The sequence below is a fragment of the Blennius ocellaris genome (genome assembly GCF_963422515.1).
Source record: "Blennius ocellaris genome assembly, chromosome: 14".
Taxonomy (NCBI): Eukaryota; Metazoa; Chordata; class Actinopteri; order Blenniiformes; family Blenniidae; genus Blennius; species Blennius ocellaris.
In genome coordinates, this window is record NC_137663.1 from 23,447,196 (window position 1) to 23,463,659 (window position 16,464).

The 16,464-nt window shown below is 45.2% G+C and overlaps 1 protein-coding gene across 1 annotated transcript in view; it reads right to left on the reverse strand.

Annotated features, from left to right (window-relative positions):
- rnf43 (ring finger protein 43) overlaps positions 1–16,464 on the reverse strand; it is a gene marked incomplete at its 5' end in the record, with an annotated part of 90,840 nt that overhangs the window by 18,684 nt on the left and 55,692 nt on the right. The gene's annotated exons all lie outside the window — the stretch shown is intronic.

Here is a 16,464-nt window from a genome sequence, read left to right on the forward strand (position 1 = left end):
CGTGACAAACATGGAACCAGAAGTTGGATAAAGGACGTTTGGATGAAATGTTGGTGTATTTCAAGACACCACCACCGGGAGGCAGCAGCCACGGAAAATGTCCATTCCTTTACATGAAGACTTGATATCAACGCATTAATCAGGATTTTTTTTCTCTTTTTTTTGTTAAACTGGCTTATCTCCATAGCACAGAAAAACAAAAGGACATTTCTGCGACTTGGGATTTTGTCATTGTGCTCACATATCCAGTTTAAATTGCCCTTTCAGTTAAAGACCAGTCTCACCTTTGATAATAAGGTGTACGAATACATGTGATGCTTTCAGTCCACACTAAAGACCTGCTCCTCTGAACTATCACTGTAATTACCGAAAGACGTGTAAGCACACAAAATAGCCCTAAAATTAATTACAGCTGTAACTGTCGTGATACACAGCAGCACTTGACTGTAATAGGTATAATTAGGTAAACCGCCGGGGCCCCGGCTGAAGGCAGGGCGGCCGTGTAAAGAGGCCGAGTCGGATCTGCGGACGCAACAGACTCCTCTGATCCGCGAGGGAACACAAACATACCAAACCACACCTCTGCCTCTTTATCCTCATTTCTCCAAACATCCATTTTTAAAAAATGTTCTTTTCTTCTATTTTTTTAAAACCCCGGCTGCGAAAGTTTCCACATGAGAGGGCGTCCCACACCACAGAGGAGCCTCTATCTCTTTATTGTTTGCATTGCACTCAATCAAGAGATTCGTCGAGGAGAGAGAGAGAGAGAGCGAGAGAGAGAGAGAGACACCGCTCTCTGCGGGCTCGGTGTCGGTGTGTTGATAAATTCCTACGGTGCTGATGAGAGCACAAACAGAGGAGGGCTGAGAAAGAGTTTTGTTTTACTTTTCGCGGCCGGCGCTCACCGACGGGCGGCGACACAAAGACTCGGGGGAAGCCAATTAGACGGCCTTTCCCCGGCCTTTTAAGAGGCAGATAATGTTCTTGTTTTCATAAAGCATCCTGTTATTTAATCAGGCCTGTAAGTGAGAGCCTGACACCCCTCCTACAGTGTGGAGCGTACCCCCCCCCCCCCCCCCCCCCACCCCCCCCCACCCCATCCAATCATTCCTGCCCTGAGCCCTCCATCTCATTCAACAGCTCTTGTAAGCCTCCAGGAATTCATTCTTGGAACAGACCGTGCAGTAAGCCGTGTCTTTCTGCAGAGCAAACACACACACACACACACACACACACACACACACACACACACACACACACACACACACACACACACACACACACACACACACACACTGAAAATGAGGTTAACCCTGACACAGATAAAAGTTTGAATAAAAAGGTCTTTGCCCGCTTTAAAATCAAAGCGCTGAACATTTTATTCTGACACGCGGGAACTTCCTGTTGAGATGAGACGTTTGTATTACAAAAATAAAGCATTTACTCTGAATTACGTTAACCTGAATTGTTGTCGAAACATATTTTAACGCTGTTTGCATTTCATTAGGTTAAACACAAGGCCGTTGTGATGAAAATTAAAAAAAAAAAAAAATTCATTTAGTTGTTAATGGAAGACACAAGTATGTAAATATCAATATGTACTTTTACTTTAATCTGCAATTATGTATCATGTTTCCTAAAAACATTAAAGTAAAAAAAATAACTATTCTCAAGCAAACATTCAGGTTTAGAAAGTGGAGCTCAACTCTAATTGGGTAATTTGACCACAGGAATTGAAACTGCTAAAATCTGTCAGTTGAATATATGAGTAAATGGACAAGTGGCAACAAGTTAAGTGAATATATCTGAACGGGTTTAAACTGTTTAAGTATTGGTGGGAAAAAAAAGCAGTTGAATTTGTGGTAAACTTATTTACATATAACCCAAATGACACTCCTCTGAAATTCCTATATTATTCTAGTGTTTTGTTTTTTTTTACATTTGCACATGTTTTCTCTAACTGGCTTTAATTAAATGTAACTGATGTGGATCCTTAAGGTTACAAGATGATCTTACTGAATAGGACTATTGAAGATTCGGTTATAAAATCCCCCAAAATCCCACAGAACTTTCCAAGATCTTGTTCATTGATAAGCTGTTACAGATCTATTATACGCAACGATTAGTTCTGCATCACATCAATGCTGACCAAGTTAAAATTTCTACTTGATGGTGCTGAATAGACAAGCGGTTTTATGAGAATCTGCATTCAAGATGATAAGAATTTTTATTTTTTTTTTAATTTTTATTTTTTTTTACAGTAATCGGTCAAATTTATCTTCTTTAGCGAGTTGAACACAGTGGTTGGACCTAATCAGGCAAAGTCAATATAACTATTTTTGGAAGTTTGTGTGGATGACTAGTTCAGTGCCATCCATCATTATTTGTTGTTCACGCTTATAGTATTCTCCTATACAGATTCCGGGGTGCTCGAACCAATCAAAAAACAGCATTTTTAGTCAACATTGGACTAAAGGTTGAAATGTGAGTATGTGAGGAAGTACGGCTCCAAGACACACCTGCAGAGTTCAGAGGTGAGTAATTTCTAAATAAAGCTTGATAATATTTTTTTTTTTTTCTTTCAGGCCCCATGTCCTAGTGCAGACCCGATTCTAAATAGTCTCATTGTATCCCGGTGGATTACAAACTGCAGAGTCTTCGCTGTCTGCCCCCGTGAATCTGTTTTGTCAAACCCCTGTTAAAAGCCAGGGCGGAGAGGAGGGAGGGAGGGTGGGGGGTACTTGGCACCGGTCTACCTGAGTCAGAGTTAAACAGGTTCTCGCTGCACACCGGGGTGAAAAGAGAAGTGGCCTCTTGGCCCGTGGAGTCCGACTCACAGGGGCCCGTTTGCTGGCTGGTTCTGAACCCGGGGTGATGCTTCGCGCTGCAAACGCCGGCCGGCCAGCCGGCCCGCCTGGAGAAGCAGTTACTGGTAACACAAACCTGTCTACTTTCCACTTCACGTGTACCCCTGCCCAAAGCTGGAGGCGAGACAGAAAAAAAAAAAAAAAAAGTAAAGGGGGGGGAAGGTAAAAGAGACAGAGAGGGAGGGAGGAAGAGAGAGCGAAGGGTGAAGGGACACTGGGAAATGTCTTCTTCTTCTTCTTCTTCTTTTTTTTTTTATGGGAATGTTTCACTTAATCTCATAAAGGCAGCGTGAAAACCTCCATCTGTTTGCCCAGCAGTTCAAAAGCGACTCCACATGCCTCCGCTTGCTGCTATATAAAAACAACATTCTAATGCAGATCTTCAAGAGGGCCAGCGGCTCAGCCGGCAACAATGAGAGCTGGGATGTGCCAGACGGAGCGATGGGAGGGAGGGAAGGGTGGAAAGAGATTTGGGAAGGTAAACAGGGGAGAACGGCGAGAGACAAAGAGGAAGCGCTCCTGTCGACAGTCATTGCCCCTGACCTGCGCCGCCGACCTTGGCGCAGGCAAGGGCAGACGGGAGCGGCGGCGCGGGGTCGCCCTCTGGCTCGGCCTCCGCCACTCCTCCGAGTCAACCCGTTCACCTCCACTCTCCTCCACCTCTCCTTTCAACCATTCGCCTTTGTCGTTTCAACAGGAATGTCCTGGCACCAGGAGGAACGGCCCGGGGTTCACGGCGGTGGACTCCGCGGGGCAGCGCCTTCGCTTTCGTGGGGGTCTTTAAAGACGAAGCCGACGCGCGAAACCCTCAATCGGGCCCCCAAAAAAAACCAGCGCAAAACGATAAATAATGAGCTGTTCGCTTGATCCACGCGAGGTCTGTGGGACTGCAAGTCAGGTTTTCCTTCCACACACCTCCGGGCCTCCTCTCCCCAACGCCGGGGCAAGACCGGGCCCGATCCCTTCTTGCGCAGCTATTTTGACGAGCCTCTGCTCTGAACGACTCCAGCGCTCAAACCGCTGGGAGATCAAAGGACTAATACTGCAGTAATAATAAGTTACTGGCCTATGAACGCCTCATTCATCAGGGAGAGGCAGTGATACAGAGCAGTTGTAACTGCAGGGCCATTAAGCACTCATCATATGATCCTATTTGCCACCCCCGTGTGGAAAAAAACATCTCCAGCAGCTCTTTGGGCCGCGCGAGAACCACGCATGCCAAAAGCCGGAACCGCTAAGGAAGTGCACAAACGCCAAATAGTCAACGCTCGAAACGTTTTGGCACCGGACACCCCCCCCCCCCCCCCCCCCCCCCCCCCACTTTGGCAGCCACATGAAGATGTTTACCAACCGGTTGAGTTGGAGGCATTTTAACAACAGAAAAAATTTGGCATCATCTGGCCCCCCGTCTCCCTTTCAGAGCCGTGACATGGCGTCCTATTTTTAGCGCGGCGTTGCCGTCAGATCATGCGCGGGGCAGCGGCCGATGACAGTCTGATGAAACCCTGACCCTCGCGCGCTCCCTTTGAAGTGACAAGTGAGCGATGTGCCGCACTAATGCGGAGGCCTTGAGACGCAAACGCTTTTCCAGCCCCCCCCCACCCCCCCACCCCCCGCCCCGCGGAGAGAGGACGGCGTGTTTGTCCTCGGGCGCCGCAAAAAATAAAAAAAAAAAAAAAAACAACCCGCCGTGCACGAGACGCTCCTGTGCGTGGTCACAAAACCACGATGGCCGCCGCCTTTTCATGCGGCGAAGAGATCAGCAGGCTTCATGAGGAAACAAGCGCGTCCGATATAAAACCATGTTTTCTGTGTAAATGAGCTCATTTCAAGGCTGATTTGAGCGAAGACACTGAAACTTTTCTCAGTTCTCCACTTAAGGTCGGTCGGAAATGAAAGACGGCCTGTGTTGCTTCAGGAATTGACTTCAATAATCAATAATCCAGTTTAATGATCTGAGACCTTTAGGACATTGATGATAATGTAGTGTAAAAAACAAAAAACAAAACCAAAAAAACATCAGTTCAACTAAAAAAAAAAACTGGTTCTACTTGAAATAAGAACTTTAATTGTGCGCAGCTAACACCGTGAACTATTTCAGGAAACGCCTGGATGTCTTCAAGAGATAACTTCATTTAACATGACAGCTGGTTTAAACAATTTTCACTTTCATGTTGAATATCAGTGCAACTTTGTCACTCATCATTCATCTCCCCGGCTTGTCAAGTCAAAAAACAAAACAACCCTCTTTTGTTATCCCAACTGATTAATTTCAGTTGAATCAATTCAAATATGTGGGATAACCTGCCTTGCTCATCTCTTTGAAGCCGCTGGGAACACAAAGCATTTTCGGTGGAAGCAGCTTGTTTATTTTAAGCGTGCGGGCAGCGCCAGAGGCAGGTGCATGCAGGTGTCGCATGCATAATGGAAAGCTGGCGTCGTTTGACCTATTTAACACAGCCGACACACGGAGGTGGAGTTCTCAGGTGTTCCTGAACGCTTGTTTTGAATTCAAATTGAGACATTTACATGGACGAAAAGTCGCCGGTCGGGGATGATCCGGTGGATCGCGGTGGCTGTAGCCTGCCGTCTGCCCCGTCAGACGGACTGGATCGTTGACGGTTTGAGCTTTTCAGCTTTACGGTTGTGGTTTAAGACAGACGCTAAATTATGAGCTCTTTCTTTAAGCCATTTATTTTCCATTATCCACTCTATCCAGAGTCGCGAGCGCTGGAGCCCGACGGTGTGCGAGAGACACAGAAAACCACATTCACATATGTGGCCAATTATACATTCGTCAGTTTTGGGATGACGGCACAGTATCCTGAAGAAACCCACCCAGGCAAAGGGACCATCAAGTCCCAGAAATATATGGACACGGTCACGACACTCATTGGGCACCGTGCAGAAGAAGCATGTACTACGACTGTGATCCATAGTAGCGGCGTTTTCCAAAAAAAGTTGCGTTTTCAGCGGCTCCAAGCCACTGTTGTCGTGTAAACGGACCCCCCCGAAACCGACTGAAAGTCGCCACATCGAAAATCCTATTGATGAGTAAAAGGTCATTTCGGGTAACGGATCCCGCTGATGTTTGCTAAAGTGTTTTTCTGACACCTCTGGTTATTCACTGGATGCGAGTCAAAGAAGGAGTGGCGATGTGATTGAACGCTGCTCCGAGGAACGATCCTTGGCCCGCTAACCCATAATTTAATCTGCATAGACTCTCATCGCATTCCTCAAAACACAGCATGTTCGCTAAATTCAAATGGAAGAAGGAAAGGTTTTATTCGGGTCAACTAGTTTTTGTAAGTATCGTGATATCCATAGAAAAAAAAAAAAAAAAGGTAATCCCGATAACTTAAACTCGCCTGAGGGATTTTTTTTTCAGCGTCAAAGCAATCCAGTGACAATTGTCTGCACACAGGAGCCACTAATAGCTGTTTAGGCATTGTGGCTTTTCCAGCCTGGCACAATTTAAAGACAAAGAAGCGCGAGACTGAAACACAACGACTCCCAAAAGAAATTAAAATGCATAAATTGCACAGACGAAAGACGATCCGAGTCAACTTAATTTCTGAGCGTTGTAAAGTGTTTCTGTTCTTTCAACTTGAGGAGTCACACTTTTCTGACGTAAAATAGCAGAAAAAGAAATCTCAAATAAATATCCTTGAACGCGACTGTACGCAAGCAAGCGAGAGTCCAGCTGCTTCTATTTCGGATCCTCCCCACAGGGCTGCACTGTGGACATCCCCACTGTTTGTTGCGCTCCAGTATTTGCGGTGACGCTTGTCGACAACTTCTCCAATTGGACTTGCAAATCTGGAGAGGCTCATGTCAGCGCCTCGTGTCTGCAGTAACCGTCCGGAGCAGGTACCGAGGATTATGAGAGGTTTTCAGAGAAGGGATGGAGGAGGAGGAGGAGGGGGGGGAGGAGGGGGGGGGTCAGAACGGGGAAGCAACAAGCTGCTAATCGCTGGGAAAATAGAGCCGGCATCTGAAAACATCCTCTCACCGAGCAAACAGCACGTCTTCCAGAGACGAGGTCGCTGCGCCAATGTTTAGCTTAGCAACGCTGGCACCGGGGCGCAAGAGCTGACAGGACATGACGGGTCGACTGCGGGACAGTCCGGCAGAGGGGGGGCGAATCACTCGCACCTCCTCGGCTGCCGGCGGCGGCAACGCTGGCAGGTCAGAGCGACGCCGACTCAGCCTTGGAGGCCCGTCGAACCTCGACCTCGCCGGGGGGTCGATCACAAGCTCCTGCCAAACATCCAAAACTCAGATATAAACTCTCAGAAGAAGAAGAACTGAAAATCATGTCCAGCAACTGTTGCATTGCTTTAAAGCAGACTTGATTAGTAAGTCAAGTACTTTTGCTAAAAAAAAAAAAAAAATACAAACAAAAGTACAAAAAAAATTGTTACTTTCTAATCACATTTAATCATAAATGGCCTTCGATTGATTTTTGCCTACTCAGACAAACAGGACAGAATATTTGCACTTCAGACTATGGCTATCGGTCATGTCAGTGTTTTTCAACCTTTTTGAGCCAAGGCACACTTTTTTGTTTTAAAAAAATCTCGAGGCACACCACCACCCGAAAATGTTAAAATTTTTAACTCTGTAGCCTCTATTAACAATATAAAGTAATTCTCATCAAAGTTTTATCAACAGGAATCAAATAAATACAGAAAAAAGTATTTCCCAATTTCTTTTTTTGTATTTTTACTCCCTCAGTGTGAAACCTGGACCTGATGGATGAAGAGCTGAGATCCTGGTTAACATTCTTCCTTTTCAAAAAACTTCTCCATCACTGTCACTGACACAGTACTTTGATACAAGATGGGAGCAGCCGCAGGTGGTGGTGATTAACCAGACTGTCTGTCAGTTTCGATTTCATCGGCAAAGTTCTGTGCTGCCATCAATTGGTGAAGAGTATTTATACATGATTACTCTTCAACACACTGCTCTCACAGCTGACAACGGCTCTGAGAGCAAATGATTTTTTGGAAAAAAAAACGTGAAATTGGATACTTTCCCACGGCACACCTGACTGGTTCTCGCGGAACACCAGTGTGCCGCGGCACAGTGGTTGAAAAACACGTGGTTATGTAAACAACTAAACATTTCCATTAGACGAATAAACTTACGGGTAGAAATATTTACAGTGTCAGTGATTTGAAAAGCAGCCCAGAAAGATAAAACAGTGTTGAATGCACTAAAGCGTGACGTAGTTGACAAAGGAAGAAATACACACCGGCAGCGCAAGTACCTAAAAATAGTACTTATTTACAGCAATGTCAGTATTTATACCTTGTTATGTCCGCCCCCTGTAAACTATATATGCTCGCTGGCTTTCAGCAGCTTGGGCTCGGTAACGTGGGACGCACGTCTCCTCTGTGTCGTTTGGAATTAAGTTGACTTAAACAGGATTATTTTTTTTAATAAACATTTACATACAGTGATCCTCTTGCCTCATAGATATAAACACTACCTTAACATGAGCAAACTGGCTTCATTCACAGCCTCTGGAAAAGGAAAAAAAAGGGAATATTTATGTCATTGTAGAGTCAGTATGACGTCAAATATCTTGCATGGTATACAAAAGCCAGTATTTAAGTAAATATAACATTACAAGTCAATCAAAGTGAATATATTTTATTATGTTGCTCAGGGGTGTTGAACTCATTTATATTCAGGGGCCTAATTTCACTTTGAGTGGGCCGGACCGGAAAAATACTGCTGTAATCACCTTTAAAGCTTTTCTTTGTTGTGGCGTTGAGCATAAGTATTGGAAAAGTCTATGTAACTTCCAAAAGTATTTCACAGTCAGTACCGAAAACTACTACAACCTTAACCTAAAGTGAGTTTTAATGATTAATTGATTCCTGGACAGGCTTCAGTGTTGTGTTTGTAGCCGCGGCTCTAAAAATGTGCTAAAAAGTAAATGGTTTCGTTGCATTTTTTTTTTTCTCTCTTCCTGGGCCGGATTGGAGCTTCTTGAAGGACAGTTCTTGGCCCACCAGCTTTATGTTTGACACGCCTGATTTAGATGTCTTCCAGGAAGAAGCTGCCGGAGTGTCGAGCAGGAAGCTCCTTACGACCTTCCAAGCAATCCTCCGTATTTCTAAATAGTCGACTCTGTTGTATAATCGACCTGCGTATGCGAACACGATGCTCTGAATTTAAGAGACTCAGCTTTCATCCATCACCGCCACCTGTGAACTGTTTAAAGTAACACCAGTGATTTGTAACGACCATTGGAATGCCAGCGGTTAATCACTCAACGTACCCATGGACTGTTGGCCACACTAATGCTGAACAAGCACTTTTTAACTGCCGACTCAAACCTCATAAAGAACACGTACGAAAACAGCGAATCGACTGGAACATGATTATCAGTCACGTTGACCTTCCCGATCCCAGCTGCTGAACCGACGACTCCGAGTCCGTTCGGTCGCCTCGCGGGAGCCAACATCTCCCGGCACCCAAAACCACACGTTCGGTTGAAATGGGGAGAGTGTTGCATAACACGTCTCTTTGCCTTTCTGCTTCGGAGGCCAAGTTTTAGGCGCGAGAATTACTGCGCCAACGGCTTCGCTCCGTCTTATCAGAGGAAAGTCCTCGTGGCCAGCTGGACTGGCGTTGGACGTTTCTCTCGCATGTTGTGCCACTCAGGTGGTCGGAGCACAAAAAGTCAACAACAGGGAGCTGCGAAAAAAACCCCAACACAAAGTGACGAGCAGGAAATCTTGTAGAAGTGAAGCTTCCAGCCCTCCAGAGACAAACCGGGGGTCGACACACGGCGACCCGGCGTTTGTTTTGGTAGCTGGCGCCGAAAAAACATTCACGAGCGCTTCGGATTCCTCCGTGTTCCAAATAGTCTCTGGAGGAGACCCATGGGAACGGCACTGTGTGACGACAACGGCGGACTTATCGCTCTGTTTTGCTGCCCTTGGACTTGTAAAACACCAGATTCCTCATGAGCATCCAGCGCAGGTGTTCGCTGATACCGACTTTCAGACGCTTCCACCTTCCAACGTTTAATCACCGCTCAACGCTCTGCCGTTCTCATCCCCGCAGGACTAAAAGGCCACGAAAATGATATCGCGACATAAGCGTCTGTGTTTTGAGAGGCTGTTCATTATTAATTGAGGAGTGGGAGTGTTTTTATTTCTTTATAGAGTGCCACATTAGGTGCAGTTTTCAAAAAACGGAAACCAGACGTTTGCCATTATCACGTGAAAACATTAGTGTGCAAATGGAGCCTGTAATCTGAGGCTAATGATTTACACCAAATTGCCTGTGAGTGTGTGTGAGTGTGTGTGACCATCTGTCCTGTTCCTGCGATGTGCTCAACCATTGACTCCGAGTTTGATACAAGCAGTTTGGATCGACGGAGGGATTGATCGATTTTTATTGGACTGTCAAGATGACGAAAAAAAAAATGAATGTCTTGTATATGAACCAAATAAGGTGAAAAAAGGAAGATAAGGAAAAAGTATAATGTATACCTTGCATACATTTTAAAAGTTAAATGCGTCTAATATGCAGTTTCACAGTAAAATGTCACCACAAAGTGAAAGTGAGAAAAACAAGATCATTTCCTTTTTTTTTCTTGCCCACACATTGATGGATGGACTTTACTCCAACAACACATTTCCAACCAAGTGACCTTTAATTGCAGTGAAACTTCACGTAAAAATACACTATTTAAGACAAATTGCGGTTCAGTGTCTTCAACATGTGGTCATGCAGAGACAGAAACACAACAGCCAGGCCTGTTTTACCAGGATGATCCATTTTACTAGTATGACATCCCGAAAGAGTTAATGAACCGCATGTGTGTGTGGTTTCATTACAAAATCCACCGGCAGCACCCACTAATGGCTCAACGTGAAAACTACATCGTCTTCATGGTTTCTGCCTTTCCCGTGTGTGCGGACACCGTTGTCGCGTAAACGCAAAACTTTTCCGAAGCAAAAAAAAACGACGCTCTTTCCACCTGAAACGTTGTCGTGTAAACGGGGGCGTCCATTGCAGACACGAGGTTTTGGTTTTCCACTTCTCAGCTACGTCGGAGAACACGAGAACGTTGCGCGAATGCGTTCTACCGAGTCAAAGTACAAACGACCGGTCTGGAGGAGTGTGCTTGGAGAAGGTGGATAATAAGAGACGAGCCTGACAAAGGTGCTCATTGTCTGGCTTTATTGGAAAAAAAAAACACAACATCTTGCATGTGTTTAATATTTGCATCACCAAGAAAAGAACAAAAACCAGAGCTCTCTGGCTCAGGCTGGAGTTTACAGCTCCGTCTGTTTGAAAGAGGGACTAAATTAAACAGTCCTTGGGAGACGGAGCTGATCACACAACAAGTTACGCGACGAGCCAATGGGAGCTGCGGTGGCTGTACTGACCGGGAAGGAGGCGGCCATTAGCCTGCAGGAATAAGTACTTCCCACAGACTTATCTTCACGTTGATACTGTAAGCGGAGTCGGCGGCTAACTTTAGCAGAGAGGAAATGGGTGGGGGGGGGGGGGGTCTGGGTCTGCCTGCGTTGTCAGGGTCAAACAGGCACAAGCAGAGGAGCGTGGTTAGTTAAGTCTGTTAAGCCCGTCTTTTCAAGCGAGAGGGGATGACATACATAGCTGAAGGGGGTGGGTGTGTTTCTGTTTGTGTGTGTGTCTGTGTGTGTGCGTGTGTGTGTGTGTGTGTCTTGAAAAAGCGGCGCAAATCAGCATCTCAACAGTTAAAAGAGGGGAAATACTTGGGACATTTGCTTCCCACTCACTCTGTGGCTCAACAGAAAGGGAGTCTTGAGAGAGATAAGCCCACAGCTAATTCGACATCGCTGATGAAGCGATCAAAGCGGTGCAAAAGCGATCTGACAAGGCGCAGAGGGAATATTACCCCCCCAGGAGGGCAGGAAGTATGTTTTGCTCAGGGGACTGAAAAACTGCACGGTACCCGTGTGCTTTACAAACTCTTTACGAAGTGATTTACAGTTTTCTTTTTCAAACTATAAATGTTACAGTGGGTCTGCGTTGTTGTTTTTTTTTTTTTTTAAAGATCATTAAGAAGAACATAAAGTGCATGCACTGGTTGATAAGCAAAGCATAGGCCGGGGATGGGGAAAAAAAAGGAAGTCGCAGATTGACGGGAACCGTGCAAGTGACTGAAGCAGGCCAGCAAATAATGAATTTTCTTGGAGGGAAATCAAAGCGAATCCAGAAGCCTGAAAACACTGACGCATTTCAGACCGGCCAAAATGTCCATTGTGTACCTGCTGTTTTTTGCATCGACTCTGAGAAGCTGACATTTCCCCCTTTTTCCAGATGTGTCCCTGTGTTCCTCCTCCGTGACTTGTCTCAGATGAACTGGAGACGTTGGACTCGGCTACCGAAAGGGAAAACGCAGCCAACGTGAGGCAGCTGCCATTGCATTTCCAGCCGCTCTCTCTGGTTTAAAAAAAAAAAAAAAAAAAAAAAAAAACCCCAGTAGGCAGGAATAGCCTGAGGTCAGTGTCCCCCCCCCCCCCCCCCCCCCCCCCCCCAAACAGACAATAAGATACCGGGAGACAAAAACATTGTCACACAGACTGTGATTTATCCCTCTCTCGGAGGGTTTCCCTTGTTTTTAGCCGTTTCCTGTCAGCAGGAGAACTTTTCCTGGACTGAAAGTTCATGGTTGAAGACCAGAACAACTATCTAACTATCAGCAGATAAAGGGGAGGAAAAAAACCGAACTGGACTCCAAAACGTATTAACTTTACTCACGCCTCGGCTGGTATATGTCAGAACGTTGTGGGATCGACCGCCGATCTCCACCTGTCCGCATGCCGAAGTGTCTTCGAGCAAGGACTCCGAACCACAGAACTGCTCCAGCGGATGGGCTGAGCGCCTTGCATGGGTGTGTGAATGGGTGAATGTGATTCACAATCTAAAAGTGCTTTGGAAAAGCGTCATGAAAATTCAATTCTTTTGCAATTTACAAAGTAGTGTCAGGCGAATCTATTTAGGAATAATCCTTAATGCTCTATGTATATTAGAAAAAAAGATGCTTCATATTGCAGTTTCTTATTCAGAAATGTAGCTTTGAGGCTCATTTTAAAATGAACTAAGTTGGAGTGGAAAGGTGATCCGGTAAATGGGCAAAATGACTCGCCATGGAAAGCCAGCGTCTGTGTATGAGTGCACATGTGTGACTTTCACATCAGCCAAGTCATTTATGACACTAATAACACAACAAAAGAATTCCTCAAAGTACGGAAAATAATCCACGAGGCAAGAATGTGAAAGCAGACTTGATTTTCTGAATTCCCAGATGAGTATTTAATGAGCAGATTGGCTCAGCTTTAAAGAAAATAAATATACGAGTTAATTGCGGCCAAAACTTGGCTCCATATGAGTTGAAGATTATTGCATTTTGTATTTCACCGGGGATTTATAGAGCATACCTACTTCATTTCCAGCTTGATGATTTGATTATAAACTGTTTTTAGTCTTGGGATATTTGTATCGGCAGCTTATTATTTGCACACATTCCCCACGTGTTTACTCAGTGACGCGTCGACGGGACAAAAACTTGAACTTCTCCTCGTGTGAGAACATCTCATCCATCTCGGTCACGTTTTCGCTTCATATGAAGTTAAATAATTAAAGCTGCTTGTGCTCTCGGTGCCACGGGCACGTCTGAGCCGAGCCTTCCATTAATGGCTAAGGCTGAATAAGTGCTCTTGCCATCTTCTCTACCTCTCCCGGGGCGACTTTTCTTTGTCGGAATCTGAAGGCCCGCAGGCATCAGTTTAATCGCAATTACACACAGCCAATCCACTTCAATTCCGTGTCACACGCATGTGGGGTGCTTCAGAATAACCACAGAAACGCTCCTGGTCATGAGCAACCCCCCCCCCCCCCGGGACCATCCGTTCCGACCCATCTCCCTCTGCCCTGGCGGCTTCTTGCAAAACAAGAGCGTAACCACGGCAACAGCTGCACGCATCACCTTATTTCTTAAAGAGTCTTCTTAAGTGTCGCCTGGAGGGAGACGTGTTGCGACAGACTGCTCCGGTTCAGTTTTCGAGCAGAGTTCCCAGGAAATAAGGAGTGCTATTTCTATTTTGTGATTTATGTGCGGCTCATTTGCCAGATTAGGTTTATGTCACAATATAAAGAAGCCAGGCAAACATTTCTTTCCCAGATTGTCATTCTTGCATGCCAAAGAGTTAATGAACTATAGCTTGAGACCAACATACATGCATAGAATCAGGCTGCATTCTCTTTTCTTTTTCACTTAAAACAACACGACTGCCCCATGGATAAGTGCATCTAAGCCATTGTAGTTTGTCTAAGAGCTGTTTGAGAAGGTAACGTCTTCCTGGCGCATGAGGTCAGGAGGATGAACAAAGTCAAGAGGCTTCATCATGCAGAGATTGTATTCAGGGTTCTGTTAATCCACCCAGCTCACATAATCTTACTTGAATAAACTAACCAAAAAAAACACGGCAGAAGAAACGAGGTCTGCCCAACGCCGGCTTCAGAAACTCAAAAGTATTGGAAAAAAATCACGTTGTTTCCCGAGGAATTTTCAGCAACGTTTGAAGAGATCTTTAACGAAAGCGCACAGAAAACGGATCGAACGTGCGTACAAATCATGCACATGAAAACTCTCTTCAAAGAAAACAGGATTACTGCACAATCAGGGAGAGAGGACTTTTTCTTTTTCTTTTTTTTCTCATGAGAGGAGCGGAATCAATGTGCGAGGCTTTTCTAAAAGAGTCAACAAGTTCTGACACGGGCCAAAGACTCAATCACTGTGAAGGGTTTTTCACAAAACACCTTCTTATTCATGGAATACTCCGGCAGAGTGAAACATATTGAGATCGAGGCTCGGATCCTTTCTTTTTACCGACGTGTGAATAGGAAGCGCAGGCTCGTGGCCAAAGACAGAGCACGGGGACGACCCGAAGGTGTGAATCGAATAATAAACGAGCGACCGAGGAACCACACGGGCACAGTCTTGTGTTAAATGCGCAGCCTTGAGTTGACCTCGTCAAGGTTAAGAGCGGCTGGAAAAAAATCAGCGCGGAGGCGACAAGGGCCAGAAAAACTCATCTCAAGTCCTTGTTGGTGACAATACAGGAAACATCGAATTCAAGAGATCCTTTAAAAGAAAGTAAACTGTAATATAAAGTTGGCGTTTGTCGTAATTTCAAGCAAAAGTAAGAATAGGGCGTCTAAACCAGCTGTATGAGGAGATTTAGAAACGGGGGCAATTTGATTGTAATTCAGGACTTCCTACGTTGTCACAATAGAAGATAATCTTATCTATCTGACTCATACGCAATAAATAGCACATGTTGAAAGATGAGTGTTATGAGTTATGAGTGTATTTAGTTATATCATTATACTTATTAGATTCATTTTAGGACATCAAGTGTTGAAGCTTTGTGTTTTGATCAGATTGTTTTCATCGACTATAAATTAAGTTTCCTAACAAGTATCAACATTTTTTTTAATAATTCAATCTTCTGCTATTTGTGTGTATTTTTCAGGTATCTTCAGGTTTGTTTAAAACATGATTTCATTTGTTTTTTTTATCAGAAAGGTATACTATCCAAAACAAACCCATTTGATCATTTGCAAAGTTTAACTGCTATAAACAAATTGTCTCCTACGTTGGCGGTAAAGTCTTCGACTAGTGTGTGTAATAGATCTACACGAGTTCCCACATTATACTTGCAGTCGTTGAATTTAACACGTCATTCATTTTGCTTGTTGATTGTTTCCCCATAAAATTGAGGAAAATGACTGCAGGAAGAAGCAAAGTTTGAGAAAGAGGAGGCCATCATCAAAATCAGCTGACATGTAGGATTACAAAATCAAAATCAGGACAGATTTGACGTTTGGAGAATGTATATACTTTGTCGATGTGAATATGGGAGGGGGGGGTCGACGGTGCACCAGGAGAGGGCGACGCTTAAAAAGCCTGACGCGCCAGTGTCAGCTGAACACGTTTCCCCTTTCTTGTGTGAAGATCGTCCACTTTGTCTAAACGTCGTGCAGAAGTGCATCCCGAGAGACAAGCCGCAGCTTTCCGAGCTGCTCGGGGGGGGGGGGTTGAATTTGGAACGAGGGGAGAGATGGAAATCGGCAGGAGAGCAACCTCTGGAAACCAAAATAAAAACAAAGGACAACAAAGAAACCGTATCCATCGGGGCTCGGAGTGTCACTTTGTTTGATTTACGGGCTATTCTGAGCAGCACGCGGTGCAACACGAACCCTTTGTGGCCGTCTGAGTATCTATAGATCGGGCAGGGCGGGTTACATTCAGACTAAACTGTAAACAAGAGCCGTCCAGGGAGCGCGGCTGCAAGCCAGCACCGCACATCCCAAACTATCTGATTCATCCTCTTCAAACGGGCCGGCAGCAAACTCCTCAACAGCTGCGTGTTGAATCCCCAAGTAAATCCTCCACCAACCGAAAAGCTTTGGATATAGCGGAGGAAGCGAGGATGCAGGTGGCTTGAGCGGAGTTTATTGCAACACATACTTTCCAGACGACCAAAACAACACACACACATACACACACACACAC